Source organism: Mus caroli, chromosome 1 (genome assembly GCF_900094665.2).
Source record: "Mus caroli chromosome 1, CAROLI_EIJ_v1.1, whole genome shotgun sequence".
NCBI classification, from domain to species: domain Eukaryota; kingdom Metazoa; phylum Chordata; class Mammalia; order Rodentia; family Muridae; genus Mus; species Mus caroli.
Genome location: NC_034570.1, coordinates 63,790,326 through 63,808,820, shown reverse-complemented (window position 1 = coordinate 63,808,820; position 18,495 = coordinate 63,790,326). Strand labels below are relative to the sequence as shown.

The window sequence follows — 18,495 nt, the reverse complement described above, 5'->3', positions numbered from 1 at the left end:
ATATACTCACGTGGAACTTTTGGTTAGAAGGTCACACAACTGTGCAATCATGAGGAAAAATAATACAATCAGAATCAATCTTCAAAATGAGTTTTCGTGATCAAATCTTAACATATTTGAAAGCAGCTTAAGCTTCTTTCTAGGTCAGTGACATTTCTCAAGAGAAAGACAGTGTCCTGTTTACCATAGTTATTGCACTATAACTGCAGGCAAAAGAGACTGGAAGAAGAAAGGGAAGTGGGAAGTGTGTGTGTGTTGGGGGGGGGGGTTGGTAACTTGCTCTCACAGAGTGGGAGCTCAAAGTACTCTTCCTGCACTTTCTGAAGCAGTGATAAAACCTTTAAGTGTTGTATGCAAAGTTAAAAGGTAAGAAATAAAGGAAAAAACTGGTATAACTGTATTGAATGTTTCTGGGAAGAAGACCTGAGGAGAGTAAGAGATTCAACTCTTAGTGCGACTCAGCAGAAAATCAACACAGTGTGAGCCAGTTGATACTGTTGGACACTCATGGGCAGTGATAAGAAGCAGCCACTAAACAAGAAAGCAGAAATAGTTACAGTGACTGGCTCCAGCTGTTGTGCTTGGGAACAGGAGTTGGGGGGACAAGAATTGTTCCTTTCACTTCTAGGAATGTTTATATTTTACTGGTTATCTATACCAGTACATGTTGATTTTAATGTTTAATGTTTTATTTATAACTTGGTATTAGTATCTCTCACTTATGAGTGGCTATAAGTTAGCCTGGTCCTGCCCTAGAAGTCAAGGGATTAGGTTCGTGGCTACTTACAATGTACATGCTACGGGATACCTGTTTATCATGGAAGATGTCTCAACACCGAAGTGTCCAACTTGTCATCAGGCCTCACTCTCACAAGGGAGGCTGTGTGTCCTGGCAGATGCCATTGCTGATCTGATCTGACTTGTATGCAGCTCATTTGAGCAAAGACAGAGATTCCTGAGAGATTCTGGAGTGGAAAGAAGCTAAACTCAGGTATAGGTTGCAGGTCAGACACAATTGGAAAACTGAAATGAGTGAAACTAAAATGAATGAAACATACATAAATTACTTCTCTTTTTTCCAGACCAGTTGTGGCTACTGTGGTAGGAGATTATGGAAGTCCACTAAGCGCAACAGTAGGGAGCGAGACAGAAGACTGGCAGAAATATAGCACCTATTAAAGTTCACAGATGGCATCTCTAGGATTAACCTAAAATCTAAAGAAAGTGCTGCTACAAAAGGGAATGGGTTTATATCACTCCAGTATTGCCATCAGGTTTAGGTCGTGGCCAACAACACTAGGAGGGTGTGGAGCTTTGAGCTCCTGTGTTATGAAACAAAGAAAGTATAACAAGCAATCACAGGGCAGGAGGGAGTTTTAGCTAGATGATCCGATCTGACCACATTTCAAATCAGTTATGCTAAGAAAATATATATTGAATATGATTGTGCCATCCACATGCTCTTTGACTTTTATTACTAATTGTTTAAATAACCAATGTCTATTTAAATGTTAGTAATATGTTATCTCAGAAGGAGTGGTGTCTATTTTATAGTATTCACAAGAAGAGATGCATTATGAAATATGATGTCTCGGAGTCGTGAAGGCTGGAAATATACTCAGATAAGTATTTCATAGAACCACCACAGGGAGCACAGACTGGATGACCCTGGCAGCTCCTAGGTTAGGGACACAGCCCTGAACACAGGAGCCATTGTGTCCGGGTAAGGAATCCTGGAGATATTTGGTGGCAGGACATGGGAACATCCTTCCCAGCCTGAGGTTCACTTAGAGTATCTAACTGGAGAAATCCAAATGAGACAGGACTCAAGCTTCAAGTGGTTCTTGGAAATGTTACTATTTCATACCCCAACATTCAAGGTAATAGAAGAGTTTGATAGAGGGATGAGAGTATCAGCTGTTGGACTGTAGTTACCACGAATATAAGAGAATATGATCTTTCAACCTTTTCTGATTTACCAATGAAAGGACATGCCTTTAGACAGGACACAGTATGCATAGACTCTAAGACAAGTTAAAGTTATGGCAAAAAATTTCTACATTCTTTTTCTAAAACAAACAAACAAACAAACAAAAACAAAACAACAACAACAACAACAAACTCTCCGCAACACAAAGTCAAAGATTCCAGTCTTCCTTTGCAGCAGCTATTGTGCTATCTTGAAGGCAAGGCTTCATTTTTTTCATTGGCAATTGTGATGCATATTTCAATTTAATTTAACTGTTATTGTCATTTTACTCAGTGTTTCGTGTAATATTGAAGTTAAATTGTTTCTGTGAATGCAGACAGCTGGCATTACTAATCTTGTTAGGGACACATGCGCTTCAGAAGCTGCGGAAGTGTTACCCTTTACAGAGATTCGCTATAGTACTTGCCCTGCTTTGTACACTAACCGAGGCTTGCTGAACCTCTTTTCCTGGCAGTACACGACACGGCAAACTTAATTATTGTTTTGGTCTCTATCACTAACTGTAGTTAATGTTTCTAGGATGTAATATTCTACTTGGCTCAGCACAAATGCACCCGACATAAAATAACATCTGGCCTTGGGATGCAACCCAAGAGGCTGAAACAGGGTTGGTGAGCTGAAAATCAGGCTGCCTCAATCAAAATGTGCCTGAGGGTAAGAAATTCCTGCTGAGGAATAAGACACACCTATATATGTAGCTCTGCCTCAAGGGAGACAAAAGGAGGTGAAGTTAACCAAGAAGAGAATGGTTCAAGAGATAACGTGTGATATAGAGTAAAAAATAAAAATAATAGTGATCTACTAGTATATTCTCATTGAGAAGTGTAACACTCATTTGACCCTATCTTAGATCTTGCCACCAAGTTCTTTAACTAAGAGAAATTCAGACAAACAAGCCCCACATGGACATGCCTTAGAAAATTACTTTAAAATGTAAATGAGTTGTTTCTCCAGATGTCAGTAATTTCAGGATATATAGGGAAACCTAATGACCGAAAATGGAACAATGTTCTATTCAATAAGCCCTTATACTCGATGGATGGCCATCCCTACAACCTACATGCTGGGAGAACCAACTTCCGCAATGAGGTATCCTCTGATCTTCTCCACGTATGTTGCAGCAAGAGTGTGCCTCGTGTGTGTGTGAGTGTGTGTGTGTGTGTGTGTGTGTGTGTGTGTGTAATGTTTAAAAGTGGCATCCATAAGTCCCTATGAGGCAGTCAGTGACTGTGACCGATAACTGTATAATTCTGAGGTGGGAGAAACAGTAGATAGAGCCCCCTCTGTGTTCACACTCATAAAGGGGTGAAACAAAGTCATGTCTTTCAAGAGCGAATAGGACTCAAACATTCCAAAATCTTACTACATTTGAGAGAATAATTGTACTTAATTTTAGAAACCCACACTAAATTGCTAATGCCGTAATCAATAATTTATGAGTTCTGAACTTTGAAGAAAAAATTTTACTGAAAATGTTTTTATAGAAAAAGGAAGCCGGCGATGGAGAGTCACAAAAAGACTGAACACCAAGGACAAGTTCAAAGCCAGGTGCGGATTTCCATCAGAACATCAGGAGCATGAACTACAGATGGATTTAATGTTCTAATTAAGAAATTAACAATGGTGATTTAAAAGCCCAAGTACAAGCTGCTTCCACAGGAGCAGTTTAAAGCCTAATTGTAAAGGAGATTAGTCACAAGGACCAAGAGAGGTATAACTTGCACCCACCAATCTCTTTATAACTGCAGACATCAAATGAGTGAAATGTTAAAGGAAAAGAAACACTAAAAAGAATAATTTCAAAACCAGAAAGTTTGGATTAATAATATAAGCATAACTGGTAAACTGATGTAATTACTACCACAGTCTCTGAACCTACAAAGCAGAACTTGGAACATGCCTAAGTAGCCAGGACGGCACACATGACAAACTTGTTACTCAAGAATTTTATTTTTCTTTCAATTTAAAAATCTGAAACCAACGTTATAATCTCTACCTTATTTGATTTGGTATTCAATGAATGTATCTATATTTAACCTTTAATTTATAATCTCCATATAATGTTTTACATTAACAGCCTATTTTTCTAAATATTCTACAGGTGCGATCCGTACCTTTAGAGCTATACTTGAACAAATATAGTTAAATGTATTCCTGCCACTAAAGACAAGAAAGCACACTCAATCTCTGGGGCAATGTTGGAGGTACTTTATTCTCAGTATAGTCTTAAACTTGGAAATTTGGTATTATTATGCTATGCTTTTAGGAAACTTTTTCAAAGATGGAAGAAATACCTACTTTGTACTGGATTTCAGTTCTTCATGTCCAACCCAGATGTTCTCTATGGTCTCAGGAACCTCTGATGGGGACAATAAACCCAATATAGTGTAAAGATTCCAAATGGTAGCTCCTATTTTCAGTCCACAGATTAGCCTTGCACCTTTCCAGTCTTACCCACATTTGTGGCTTTTTAGCCAACAATTGCTCTTTTGGTTTGACCTATTATTGTTTGGTTGGTTTGGTTAGTGTTTTGTTTTGTTTTGTTTTGTTTTGTTTTGTTTTGTTGGGACTTTCTTGTTTGTTTTGTTTTGTTTTCTCAGACAGCTTTTGAGTGGGAGGAGTTAGCTATCCTGGGAACTTGACCTTTAAGCGCATATACTTCTTGTCTAGGAAAACCTGGTGCTTTAACCAGCACTAAGATGGGCCCCCCCTCTATGAGTCTTCCTTTTCATCTGGTCACTTCAGCCACTGTTCTTAGGCCTGGAATGCTGCCAGCACAGTCTTCTCAGAAGCCTTCAGACACACTGGAAAGAAGCTTGGCCCTGGTTCACATTCCTCTTCCTGGGCATATTTCTTCAGCTTTTTCACACGTTGTGGGAAGTCAGTCCATACTCATACTTTCTTTGTTACAGAAACCTCACACAACTACATCTAGCGATTTCTTCAAAGGTTTAATTATCAAAGGAACTACAAAGAAAAATTTCTCAATCTTATACCTAATTCAGGAGAAATTGTTTGAAATAATGGGAGGTTGAGTTTAATGTTCATTTTTAGATAAACAGAAAGCTGGTTTTCGCCTCAGAGGAAAGTCATTCATGAAGTCATAATTATTTTAAGAGTAAATAAATCTTGGTTGTCTAAAACAATTTGTGGTATTATTATCTTAGATGAGATTCCCTAAAGTATACTATAATTCAACTATTCCAATGTAGGTTCCACATACTTCAGTCTTTTAAGGAAAATATGGGAGTCAGGTGGTGGCTCTAATCTTTAATCTCAGTACTAGAGAGGCAGAGTCAGGCAGATCTCTGAGTTTAAGGCCAGCCTGTTATACATAGTGAGTTCCAAGATGGCCAGGACTACAGAGAGATACCCTACCTCAAACACAGAAAAAAGAGTTTGGGTACATTAAGTTAAGGCATACACAGATATGGTGTCCAGACAAAATTTCCATGGATGCAATGGCAGTGTGTACTCCTTTGCATAGCACATACCTAGAGAATTCTTGTGGGTGAATTATGAGGAGGTTTATTTATGAGGACTTCTTAAAAACATACTTCTGTATATAAAACCAAATTTTATTGTACTTAGGGAACAGATAATCTAAGCACAAAATAATATGCTTGTACAAACTAATTTACTCCACCAATACATACTTTGTAAACAAATATTATTAGGTAAAAGACACGCTGTCACTCTGAATTAATCATATAAAAGTAAATAAATCTACATTTTCAAATTAGTCGTTATGAAACTGACTTCGTAGAGCGTAAGTAAATCGGGTCAGATGAACCAAGTCAGATTTTCCTAAGAAGCCCACAAGTAAAGCCATCAAAACTCCTTAACCAGAATTTCTTAATAATTATTTGAAATGGTTATAAACTGTTATGAAGACTAATTATTTCAACAGAGATCAGATGACCAAAGGCCCCATCTAGAATAAAAACAGAGCTTCTCACTATGAAAACAAATAGACTGCCTCTGCAGCAGGAACAATCACACTGCTTAAATGAGCAGAGGCTCAAGCTCTGTGAGTCCTGCCACTCAGAGACCTGTGGTGTCAGAAGCAAGTTGGGCCCCAGAGAATAAAATAGGCAATGATGTCTGGCCCAAAAGCATATACATATATGTCAAATGATGGTAATTTTAACTTTTTAAAAATATTAGTTTAACCACTAACTAAATGCTACATTTTCAAATAATTTGTGTTTTAAAGAATGTGAGGATAGTTTTTACAATTTTATTAGCTTTCATCTTTACATATTATATTGATCTTCTGGATCAATGAAGCTATAGCACAATCCCTCATATTATACTTAACCATAATGGACATAAAAAATTGAAATACATCATTTTGCAGGAATGAAATTATGAATAGTGCAATCCAGATCTTGCATAAAAGGAAACATTTGATTACTGAAGTTAAAGTAGTGTTTATAAAAAGAGCAGGTGAAAAGGATACTTAAGAAACTCAAAGAAGAAATAGAAATTAAGGCTAAAGGGAGATACAGAATTTAAAAAAAATGAATAGGTGGAAACTGAAAAAAATAGCAGCAAGCTAAAATACAATGCTTATATAACTGAAAAATAGCTTCATGGTCTGTTTACTAGTGCTAAGAAGAAAGAACATACATGAGAACATGGGATGGCAGGAGTGAAAGTTGGGATAGGTTACATGTAGATAAATGTATACTAGCATAGGAGAATGTCCTCATACCTGTAAAATGGTCATTTTATATATGCTATATAAAGACTAGCCACTAGCTGCCACTCCAGTTAAATCTGCGTGGCAAGTCCAAAAGCTTGGTCACAATCCTGAGGCAAAAAGTTTCAAGGAAACTTAGTCTCCTGGAGCTTTGGCATCCCTTAGCACAAATGCTCCAAACTTGTCTTTGAGTTAGTTGGTGAATGGATCTGTGTGCTTTTTTCAGTGCTGTTTTATTATAGTTGCCACCAAGGAGTGATTTGACATATACCTAAATTAGGTTGAACTTTGCTTCCTGGTCTTCACCAATGTCCTAGGCAGTCCTTGAGCTGACCCTGGGATTGGAATTTAATAAGAATGTTACCTATTCAGGCAAATTGCCTCCAGTATTGAAAGAGAGGTAGTGAAAGAAAACAGGCGTTACTATCTACTACATAGAGTTAGAAATTTCAGGGCAAGCTTAGCAAAGTAAGTTTAGAATTCTTATTATAGTTATATATGGCAGACTACATTACTTAATAGAAGAAAGTCCCCCACAAAATCACTTAGAATAACAGCTGAGTCACTCTCATATACAGAAATTTACAATGGTTAAGGAAGAAGATCAAGCTGTGGTTTAAGGAGGAACTAGAGTATTGCATTATTCATGAGAAGGTTAGCTAGAGCAGAATTCCCTAGCACATGCTTTCACTAGCCCAGAGGAATAACATACTTAGGTATTTACTAAGAGCTGGCTGGTGGTGGGCTAAACAATAAATCAGAATTAGAACTATGGCTTGGGCATGAAAGCCCTTGCCCTGGTAGTATAACAACCTCACACCTGGCTTCTAAGAATATAGCTGATCTTAGATAGAGCTGACTTTGTCTCAGTTGTTTCATCGCCTAGTTCCTGCCAGTCTTTATGTATGCATTCTTCTGTTTTGTGTAAAGAGTCATTAAGCATTGGAAAACCTTAATGTACCTTGGCTGATATGTCATCCAACTTCCTTATTTTCTTCTGTATTATAAGTCTGATGCTTGCTTTGAGAAATTACATTCAGATCAATACTCCCTGGTGTTAATGTCTGTTTGTCATCCTGCCAACTCCTTGCCCACCTGGGTACCAGGACCCTGATTGTCCCGCGAGTTGAGGGGCCAACTGAGTCCAGTATGCAGCAACTAGCCAACAGTAAAGCACATAAAGTGGTGGGTGTGCTGCAGCGGCATATAGAGAACACTCACACACACACACACACACACACACATATATATATATATACATATACATAGAGAGAGAGAGAAGTAGAAAAGCAGACATGCACAATGTGAAAGCACAAATTCTTCCTTCTCCTCCTCCTCCTCATCATCATCATCATTATTATCATCCTTCTTGTCATTCCCACATCTCTTCTCTTACTAAGAGAAAGGGTCTTATCTCATGAAGTCCAGGCTGGCCTTGATGCCACTATGCAACCATAAATGACCTTCTGATTCTCCCGTCTCCACCTCCTAAGTGCTGCAATTAGATGTATATATAATCTTGACCAGTACATTTGGTGCCTGAAATAAGCATCTAGAGCCTCTGGCATGTCAGTTAATCATTCTTCCAACTGAACTACATCCCCTGGTCTCTTCATGTTTTACTGCATGATTCTTTTCTGAAATGTATCATTATAAAATATCGTTAAAAATTCACAAGATCTCTAGAGAAAAGCAAAGAATAACATTAAGTATATAAGCAGATATCACCTTGGAGGATGCTGATTTATTTTCAGACTGATAAGATTTAGGCTACCTTAATTGGCCTCAAAATGCTGAGCATGTCAAAATGGCAAACACAGTTTGAAGATGTGTCTACTTTGGTTGGGTTGATTTATGCAACCTTTAAGAAACAGAGCTCTTTTTAAAAACTGACAATTTGTATTTGTTATTCCTCTGAAATCTACTCTTTTGAATTTCATCTTAGTAAAGAATGGACTTAAGACAATTAAAAATAAGAATTCATATTATAACTATTTTCTGAACTAAGAAGATTCAAAAGTATTTAATAAAATAGCCCCATTACTTATAGCATTATACTAAGGGACTCTTGAGCCATATTTGAAAATACAAGAATGGGAGTGCTTTAGAAAAGTCAAATTATTAATTAAATTATGGAATCGAGTAAAACCATAAAGTAAGGAAATAAAACAGGTTCTAAATTTTAAATCACTTAAATTCAAATTCTATGCTAGTAGCAATAAAAACCTATTTAGTTACTATAAATCTCAAATGTTCAGTCTTTGCATAATAATATTAAAAGTAGTTTAGTTGAAATCTAGTTAAATTTAGTTTAAAGTATATTAAAGGTAAAAGTAAGTAGTTTACATACTTCATTCACACTTAAAACATCACAAACCAAATTACTAGAGATGATATTAAACACTACATCTTGAACATCACAATCATCCATCTCTCTTCTGACTTCTGCATATGAAGATTCAACCAATCACACTGAAATATTTGAAAACAAATGTGTCACTGCTGAACATAGAGTTTCCTCATTATTTTCTATAAATTTTATGATAGTGACACTGCACAAGCTATTATAAAATGTAGAGTGGTTCTAAAGCATGTAGGAAAATATGCTTAGGTTATATGCAAATATTGTATCATTTCATGTAAGGGACAGATTGTGTTGTCGAAGAAAGTCCTTATAGCCAGCTCCCCCATCACCTGTGAATAGTGAGGGATTACTGTCTGTTAACAGTCACAGTACAATGGAGCAGGTTCCATGACTAATAACTACTGAACCATAAATAAATACTTTCCTTAACTTTTAAGAACGTGAAAACAGAAACATCACACACCCTGTCCTCCTTCTCAGTCCCATATGGTCATAATACACCACTGATTACTGACCACAGGGGATGTCTACCCTTCTTTCCATACTGGTCCACATAGGCTGTCCATGTGCAACCATCCATCATCTTATCTGGACTGAGGCCATAGCTTTTAATAGAAGATCTCCCAGTGCAATCTGCTAAGGGCTATCTGAGCTCAAATTTGGTAGAGAACATGGTAGCTCAAATTTGGTAGAGAACATGGTAACAGAAATCGTCATTGGTGGAAGTAGAGAAAACTGGAACTTAGGAATGCTCTTTTTGTAATTTGATTTGGAGAAATGTGAGCTGACTGCCAGTATTTGTGGGTTTTTATGTCAGTCAGCCTTCTATTAACCAGGTTGTTTTTGTGTGTGATTGTTCTTAAAAAAAGTGAAATCACAATATGGAAATTATCAGAAACGTATTCATGTGTTTTCAGACATGCCTCTATGCAACTAAAGTCATCCCAATTGTTTAAATTTCATAGTACCCTTTCATGTTCCTTCCAATTCTGATAATTTGACCTCATGAAATCAACTATAGGATTTTCACTTTTTAAGCAGCATGCTTCTTTTAGTGATACGTTTCATAAAATAATACTAGTTTTAGTTTTAAAAGACTAAATGTATTGTTCAGTGCATCTTTATAAAGGAGTGCCTCAATACAAAGAAATATTCATGTTCCTCAATGCATAAATATATTAATTTCTTTTTTTTAATTTTTAAAAAAATTTTTGGCCTGCAGTACTCAAACACCAAGACATTTATTGTTTCAAAGGTTGGGCTCCCATTTCCCTGGGTTTTAACATAAACACCAGCAGACATGCCTGCTTCCCGGACTGCTGCTCTTCCCAGGCCGACATTTGCTCTTCACAGTAGATGGGCTCCCCAAGCCCCTTGCTACAGCGAATGTGGCTGGGTAAACACCATTTCCTAAAGGGCTGGGTAGAACTAGGTAATATTCTGAGCGAAATGAAACCGGTCAGTCTGCGGTCTGACCTGTAACAGGGAGACTGCACTGAGAGGGGTGGGTGGTAGGGCAGCTCCAGGGCTGCCTTGGGCCTCTGTGCAGGAGTGTGGGAGGCAGAGGCTGAGCCTGCGCGGTGGGTCCTTCCTGCCTCCTGAAGCTTGGGCTTCCAGGGAGGCCTCAGTCTTCAGCCACAGGTGGAGGTGCGAGCTGCAGCTGGAAGTTCTCCTTCTGGAAGACGCTGTTGAAAGCAGGCCCGCTCTGGGGGCCAGCAAACGACCTGCAGCTGTTGCCACCTCGGTTCTGGGAGAGCTCCATAAAGAGAGCCAGCCTAGAACTTCCTCTGTAGAGCCCGCAGAGCTGATCAAAGGCTTGCATTTGCTGTGGGTCCAGAACAGGTTCTGAGTTTGCCATCCTGGCGGGAGGATCCCCTTTGGACTGATGGTATGAGGGAGACATTTTTACCTGAGACGAGGTTATCCGTCCTTTCTTGTTTTCAGAAGGATTTTCACTGAGTTTGCCTGCTTTATTACTTGAGCTGTATTTGTAACATGCCCATCTCGTCTGACCCTCAACCTCTAGGGTGCATTCCTTACTTTGGAGACAGAATGAATGATACAAATGGCCACAGCTAAAGACAATAATTTCATCAGCCATTTCTTGGCGTCTTTTGTACTGCTGTAAACATATAGAATCCTGTTTGGGATTGAGTCCTCTGGATACTGATGCTCTCAGGTTACACAGTGACCAATGGAGATCTTGGTTCAGGAGGCTGGCTGTTGTTTCTAGCATGGTTTGCTCATAGTTGAAGGTGTCCAGCAAACCCAGAATAAGGACCTGGATTTCTCCAAGCTTTCCTTTTCCATAAATTGGGTCCTGCAAGATTCTCTGTAGGATGGACCGGAGGGCAATGAATGCTGCCATGCTGTTTAGGACTTGCATGGTCAAAGACTTCAGAGCTTCACAGTGCAGATGAGGAGGAGCAGCTGAGCTGGACAGCTTCTGTGGTGTCATCATTGCCTCCAACAGTGGAAACCACAGAGCCTCTCGTTGCTGCTAATTCAAATTCTGTGAATTTTTCTGGCAAAGAGCAATTGTCTCTACCATGGTATCTTCAACACCTTTCAGCAGGATGCCCTCCTTGTTATTTTTGCCCTGCTGTGTCATCTCTTGCAACCTGCTCTACAGTCTCCACAGCAGCAGCAGGAAGGCACCGTGTGCATCCCCTTTCTTCTCCAGCAGATACGAAGTGACTTCATGGAGCTGATACTTTTGTGTAATCTGAATTGTTTCCTCCAGACGGTAGCACTCAAGGACCTGCAGTGTCTGTATGACTGGGTCAGGACTAAACTGGCACAGCAGCTCAATAAATTGCTCTGTAATGTGAGGCGGGATCTGCAGCAACTCCTGATTGACATGAACACCTTCCCTTGGATCAAGAAGACTCCTCAAAAATTTGAAAAGCAAAAGCTGGTTCTGAAGCTGTCCAATGACCACTTCGATCTGCTCAGAAAAGTGAGTAGCAACCAGCTCTGCGGCTTTGCAGGGCTTCAGGGACACAAGTTCCTCCATATGATTCATTGCTTTCTGCCACACAGTCTGCTTCTCCTCAGCACTGTGACCAGGAATAGATAAGATGTTGTGGATATAATTAAAGACTTCCTCTCTCAACGGGTCGTGCAGGTAGCAGTCAATGATCTTGTCATACTGGTGTTCTCACTCATACATAAATTCACAGATTTGATAGAATTCTGCCTTTTCTGCCATGCGGATGAGCCGATTCTCTTCAAACTATGCCTCCGGTCTGCAGCAATTCTAAAAGGACCTTCTGTCTTTCAGAGTGGCGGGAGTCATCGTCAAGGCTACAGAGGAACTCGAGGACTTGATCAAAGAGGGTCCTGTTCACAAACAAGGTATTGTCAGGCTTTGCGAGCTGACGAGCGAGGAATGTAAAGAGATACCCCACTTGTGACAGGGTAAAATTCGAATTCTCCACCATAACCTTCAATAAAATATCCACAGTTCAGTGCGCTGCTGGTATTCCAGAGCTTGCTTATCATTTTTAAAGTCTTCAAAGGTCAGTGCCAACACATTCAGAAATTCGCTTGTGTCAAAATGTAGCAAAGTCCGAACATAAGGATAGACTTCTTCCTCAGAGGATGCTTCTACAGAATGCAGGCGGATCAGAAACTCAAAAACCTGGTTTGTAACCTAGGGAACAAGATCTTCAGGAATGTCACCAAGAGGGTAGGCACGACCTGCCAGGCAACAGCTGATGTACACCAGAAGCTTGTTGCCCATAACAAATTGCTCATCTGTAAGAGTCTTCCCTGCATTCAGAGGTGGGGTGATGACTTTGAAAAGCTTCTCCATCGGACTGATAAACTCATTCATGCCTCAGATGAAGACATAGACCATGGCATCATACAGACAATTCTCCCAACACATGAGAACCACCTGCTGAATGTCAAGGCTGGTGATGTCCATGTGGACAATGAGGGCTTCCATATTCTCCAGCAGTTTTTTATCTTGGAAATGAACAATTAAGTCCTTCATGACCTGGAGAGTAATCCCCACCAGTTTATCACTTAAGATATATGGCTCAAGGCACTCCAAAAACACACCTTTTGCGACGGAATTTTTGCTTAATTTGTCGTAAACATTTGACTAAATAGAAGATCCTTTCGCTGGAGCAGAAGGCAGTAGTCCACTATGACTGGCACCTTATCCTGAAAGTGTTGCTCCATCACTTGGATTTTTCCCTGGTCTGGGCACTTTTTCAGAGCCCGATCTGCATAATGGAACAGGATCTCTACTATCCGATCAGCAACAACAGCCTTCCTCTTGCCAAGGCTTCCGTAAGGCAATCCTGTTTCAGGAGATGGTCCATCCTCTCCCTCCACCTTCTCAGCATCATCATGTACACAGACTTGGTCCCCAGATAGAAGATCTGTCCTTCATAGCTACTGATGGATTGGTAGCAAGCCTTCTCTCCAACCAAAGCCAGGGCCTGGCTAACATTTCCTCCTGTGGCCAATGACTTGAAGTGGCTGCTGTTGTAGACCAGCTGGACTTCTGAGATCTCCATTGTCTCCAGTTCCTCCTGCATCTGCCGATCAATCACGTGCAGCTTCTCCACGCTGTCTAAAAGCACGACTGTGCATGAGTTGATCCAAGTGAAGTTGATCAGATCATAGTACAGGTGAAGGTGCTTTTGCTTGGTGACATGTATTGCACCCGACTCATCTCTCTTAACCAGGAGAAAGTGAACCATATCGCCTCTGCAGAAGGCGAGCATGGGATTCACAGAGTTATTCACTGCCACGAAGTGCCAGGCCAGCAGCAGAACACTGGAAGGATCCATCAGTCCATAGGGGAAAGTCATCCACACTTTCAGGGATGGTTTCAACCCAATGACCAATATCTTTGTTAAGGATGCCATGGCCAGCAGTGAGAACTGCATGATGGGATGGTCTTTCAGCTCGGTCTTTGAGTGCAGGGGCTTGATGCAGCAGACCTCACCCTTGGAGCTGCTGAATAGGCACTGAGACTCATGCGTTCGCACGCCCATCACTCTCTTAAATGTTAGTTCAAAAACAGAGCCTCCACTGTTGTTGCAAATCACAAGAGTTGGATCATCTGTGAACTTGATGTGCAAGATTGCAGTCCCTGGAGGATGAGCATCTGTTATTGGTCTGAGAATTTTTCCACTGGCCAAATCCCACATGGTGATCTGTCTTTTAGCAAAGCCATAAAGAAGTGTTGAGCAGTCATTGTTGATGCTGAGGACAGAGATGGCTCCATACTGCCCTCCAACATTGGTGCTACCCAGGCAGAGCCACAGTGCTTGATTCTGATCAAATATAATGCCAGTCCGTGAGATGTTCCCACCGCTATCAGACTGGACATGGCAATTGCTGTAGGCAAGCCAGCATCTACTTTGTCGGCTGCGGACACGATCTGTGCAGATATCCCCTTTATAAGTGAATGTCGCATAACCGACCCATGCAGCGAGAAAGAGTCTGGTAACTTCTTCTTCCTCTTTAGGTTGGCCCTGTCACTGCTGTCTGAGCTTGCCACACATGAGGTATCATAAGAGTGAGAGTCGATGGTGTCGACATTTAACAAGGTAGGGTCCTACAGAACAAAAGACTCATCTTCATCATCCGTATCATTAAGAATGCTTTCCAGAGTTGGAGGGGTATCCACCTGAGGAATATCAAACTCCTTGTCATTGATCAGATCATTTCTGAACTCCAGCTCCTTATCCAGATCTATGCAAGAGAATTTTGAAAGGGAAGCTTCTAAATTAAAAGACTTGTTCAACTCTTATTCCACAGTCCTGGCCCACCGGTTCTGTTCTAAATGCTCCTGGTCTGGTTCACTTTCCATATTTGCTTTCGATAGCTGAATTCAACCAATCCGAGCAATTGTTTCTTGTGTTTGGCCTTGGATTGCAGAGATCCAAATGATGATCTCTTTAGTAGGGAGGCAGGTGTTACCTAGACATCTTCTTCTCAGCTGGACATTTCAGAGACACCCCTGATGAGATTCCACTTGGTCGGCTGAGCCGGTGTCTGCCTTGACCAATATATTAATTTCTTACTTCTAAAAGTTGGCTTCCAGTATCTTAGAACTGAATTTAACATGTTAGAATTTAGGATAAATGACAATCTCACCTTCCACATTGGCTTTCTTTGTTGGGCCAGCCTTCTCACCCACTGCTCAACAAAGAGTGCAAAGTGTTAAGTGATATAAAGGCATCTCAGCTGCAGAGGTATCTATGTCAGAAGTATCTGTACTGGAACTTCCTAACTATAGGCATGATTTATTAGAAATTATATTCATAATGATTCTCTGTGGAATACTAACTTCTTTCCCTAGGAAACCTCACTCTCAGCAAGGGAGTCCTTGTTCTCCTCATAAAAGAAAAAGACATTTTTCGGGAATGTGTCTAATTACATATATATAATAATTCCAATTAAATTATTTTATATGAACATAAACACATATGCTATTATGTTAAGAAACTTCAGTACCAAGTATGTTGCTATCCCCTTGAGTTATAAGTCAGAGCTGTTCAGGAGACATCTCAAAACAATGAATGCTATTGGCATTGCTCTTGGCCATGCACCACAATTTGATACTAACATCCTTTTGGAGAAGACCCCAGGTGCATTATTAACAGACATGGAGAGTCAATTTGATACTGACCAGGAAGCTTCCTGTGCGTTAGCTAACACATTCCACTATTGTGAGAGCTAACTAGCATAGAAGCTTCTGGTACTATGAGGGTACTGGAGTGGGGTCATCAATAGTCTTAACTAGATGGGAAACCTGTGAACTCTAATAATAACCAGCATGCCAAAATATTACCAAGGATGACATAGTGCCATGAATGTTATGGGGATAACCAACTGACATTTTTGGTTGCATCTGTGATTGTGCAGTGAATAGTGAAAAATATTGAAACTCTCACTGGTCAAAGTCAAGAAAATAAATATCAAACATATATATCATGTTTATTTTATGCTCCACTTCCCCCAGGCTCAATGGCTACTGGAGAAGAAGAGGAAGGAAGTTTACAAGAGACAGAGTTGGGGAATACTGGGGAGAAAGCAGTGTCTTCTGGATACCATAAGACAATTGGACGCATAAGCTCACAGCCACTGAGGTTGCCTTTGTAGGACCAAAAGAATCAACATTCATGGATTAGGACTGATCGTGAGCCTCTACCCCAACTGAGGAGCATAAACAATTGATCGTTTCTAGGGTAGGAGAATCAGTTCACTTTAAGAGCATGGCTCTTGGTATGTTAACCACACTCCAGTTGATGGGCAATATTCAGTTGGATATGGATAGGACAAATTAAACTTGATTGGTCATCTTTTTAAAAAAGATATGAAGTTGGAGGATATGTAGTGAATTGGGGTTTACAGGAAATAAATTGTAAGCATTGAAGCCAGGGCATGGAATTGGTACCCTACAGAAAAAATGACTTGTATCACCGGGTCTTAGTCTTGGGCGATCACATCTGCAGAACAAAACCCCAACCCAAACACTGATGATTAATCTAAAATCAAACAATGCTTTTCTTTACAGAGGACTCATTGTCATATCATCAAAGTTTTTACTTAGTAAGAGTAGATCATGGTTTAGAAATTATATGACATAACCACTATATAGAGTAATATGCAAAGTGAAAATCTCATATATGCTAATTTGAAGCCTCTTGTACCTGTAGCTACGTCAAGAATTAAACACAGGCCAAGTTCAATCTGTATTAACAAAATATACCCACACTAAAGGACAATTTACTTTTTTTCAATAACAGACTTTTAACAAAACATAAAAAGGGAAAATAGAACTCAATAGACTAATGTAAACCAAAGTCAGATATGACAGATGTTGGAATTATCACATAGAGATCTTCAATTACTATGTTTAATACAGCAAGGGCTCTGGAGGTAAAGTGAATATTATGGAATAAAGAAGTATAAGTAGAGAGATGAAAACACTTTAAAACAAACAGAGAAACAAAAAAAGAAGCAAATTTGAAATTACCACAACAAGAAAGATCATCTTCAGTAGGCTTGTCAGTAGACTTAGCCCTTTTGCAAAGAATAGAATCAGAAAATTGTCAATAGAAACAACCCAACCTGAAATGAGCAGGCATTAGAGAACCAAAGGGAAGATGTCTGAGAAACTGTAGTAATAGTAGACTTATAGCATAAACATAGCTATAATACAGTGAGTATGAGATGGAGAACAAACGGAAAATGCTCTTGAAGTGTAGTGACATACAATCTCCCAAACAACTAACCAGGTGTTGGAAACCAAAGATAAAGACCAACATTTAAAAGTATCTGGGAAGATGGCAAATGGAGAGATGGTTCAGTGGTAAAGAGCACTTATAGATGTTGAACATCTGTAATGGGGTCTGATGCCCTCTTCTGGTGTGTATGAAGAGAGCAATGGTGAATATGTAAAATAAATTTAGAAAAAAGAAAAAAAAAAAAAGCACTCATGGCTCTTTCAGAAGACCCAAATTCAGGTCACAACCAGGTCATTAGGTGGCTTCCAATTTGCTGTACCTCCAGCTCCTGGAGAACAGAGATCAGGGTCCATGGCACATGCACTCACATTACATATACAATACACAAATAAACATAATTAGAATAATGAAAATAAATCTTCCAAAAAAATTCAAGAGGATAAATATTTAATATATAAAGAAATACCTACAAAAATCACATGGGCATCTTGTCAGTAACTAAGCAAGACTAGGAGTATGTCAATACACTTTCAATCCCAGCACAAAAAAGGCAGAGACAACAGGGTACTTAAGATTTGAGGCCAGATGTTCTTCATATTAAGTCCCAGACTAGGCAAGCCACGTACAAGTAAGGAGAAGATAGGAGGAAATGTTGAAAGCATTGAAAGAAGACACACCTCACCACTCCACACCATACCACAGAGGGGGGAGGGGTAAGGGAAAGGGAGAGAGAGAGAGAGATTATTTTGTGAGGTAAGTAGTCTGATTATAATGTTTCCACTTTTTAGAACAGAGCTGTCATAGGCCACATAATACATTGTGTATGTCAATGATTAAACCACTACCATATGGGTAATGTTGCAAGGGTTTGGGGGGACAGAATAAATATTTTAGAATAAAGAGTCAGAATTGGAGATATGAAAATAACTTAAACATAAAAGAAGCAAAATAAAAAATAAAAACACCATAACTGTTGGAAGATGTGAAATGCTACACTAAACACAGTAATTGAAGTTCTCTGTGTTTCTTCCAGTGGAAGAAAGACAGCATTTTCAACAAATGGTGCTGGCACAACTGGTTGTTTTCATGTAGAAGAATGCGAATAGATCCATTCCTATCTCCTTGTACTAAGGTCAAGTCTAAGAGGATCAAGGAACTTCACATAAAACCAGAGACACTGAAACTTATAGAGGAGAAAGTGGGGAAAAGCCTTGAA

At 39.6% G+C, this 18,495-nt stretch overlaps 1 protein-coding gene and 1 pseudogene across 5 annotated transcripts in view; both read right to left on the bottom strand.

Annotated features, from left to right (window-relative positions):
• Positions 1 to 18,495, bottom strand: part of Spag16 (sperm associated antigen 16) — an 871,964-nt gene that overhangs the window by 535,811 nt on the left and 317,658 nt on the right. The window lies entirely within an intron of this gene.
• On the bottom strand, positions 10,685 to 14,896 carry LOC110301482 (annotated as a pseudogene).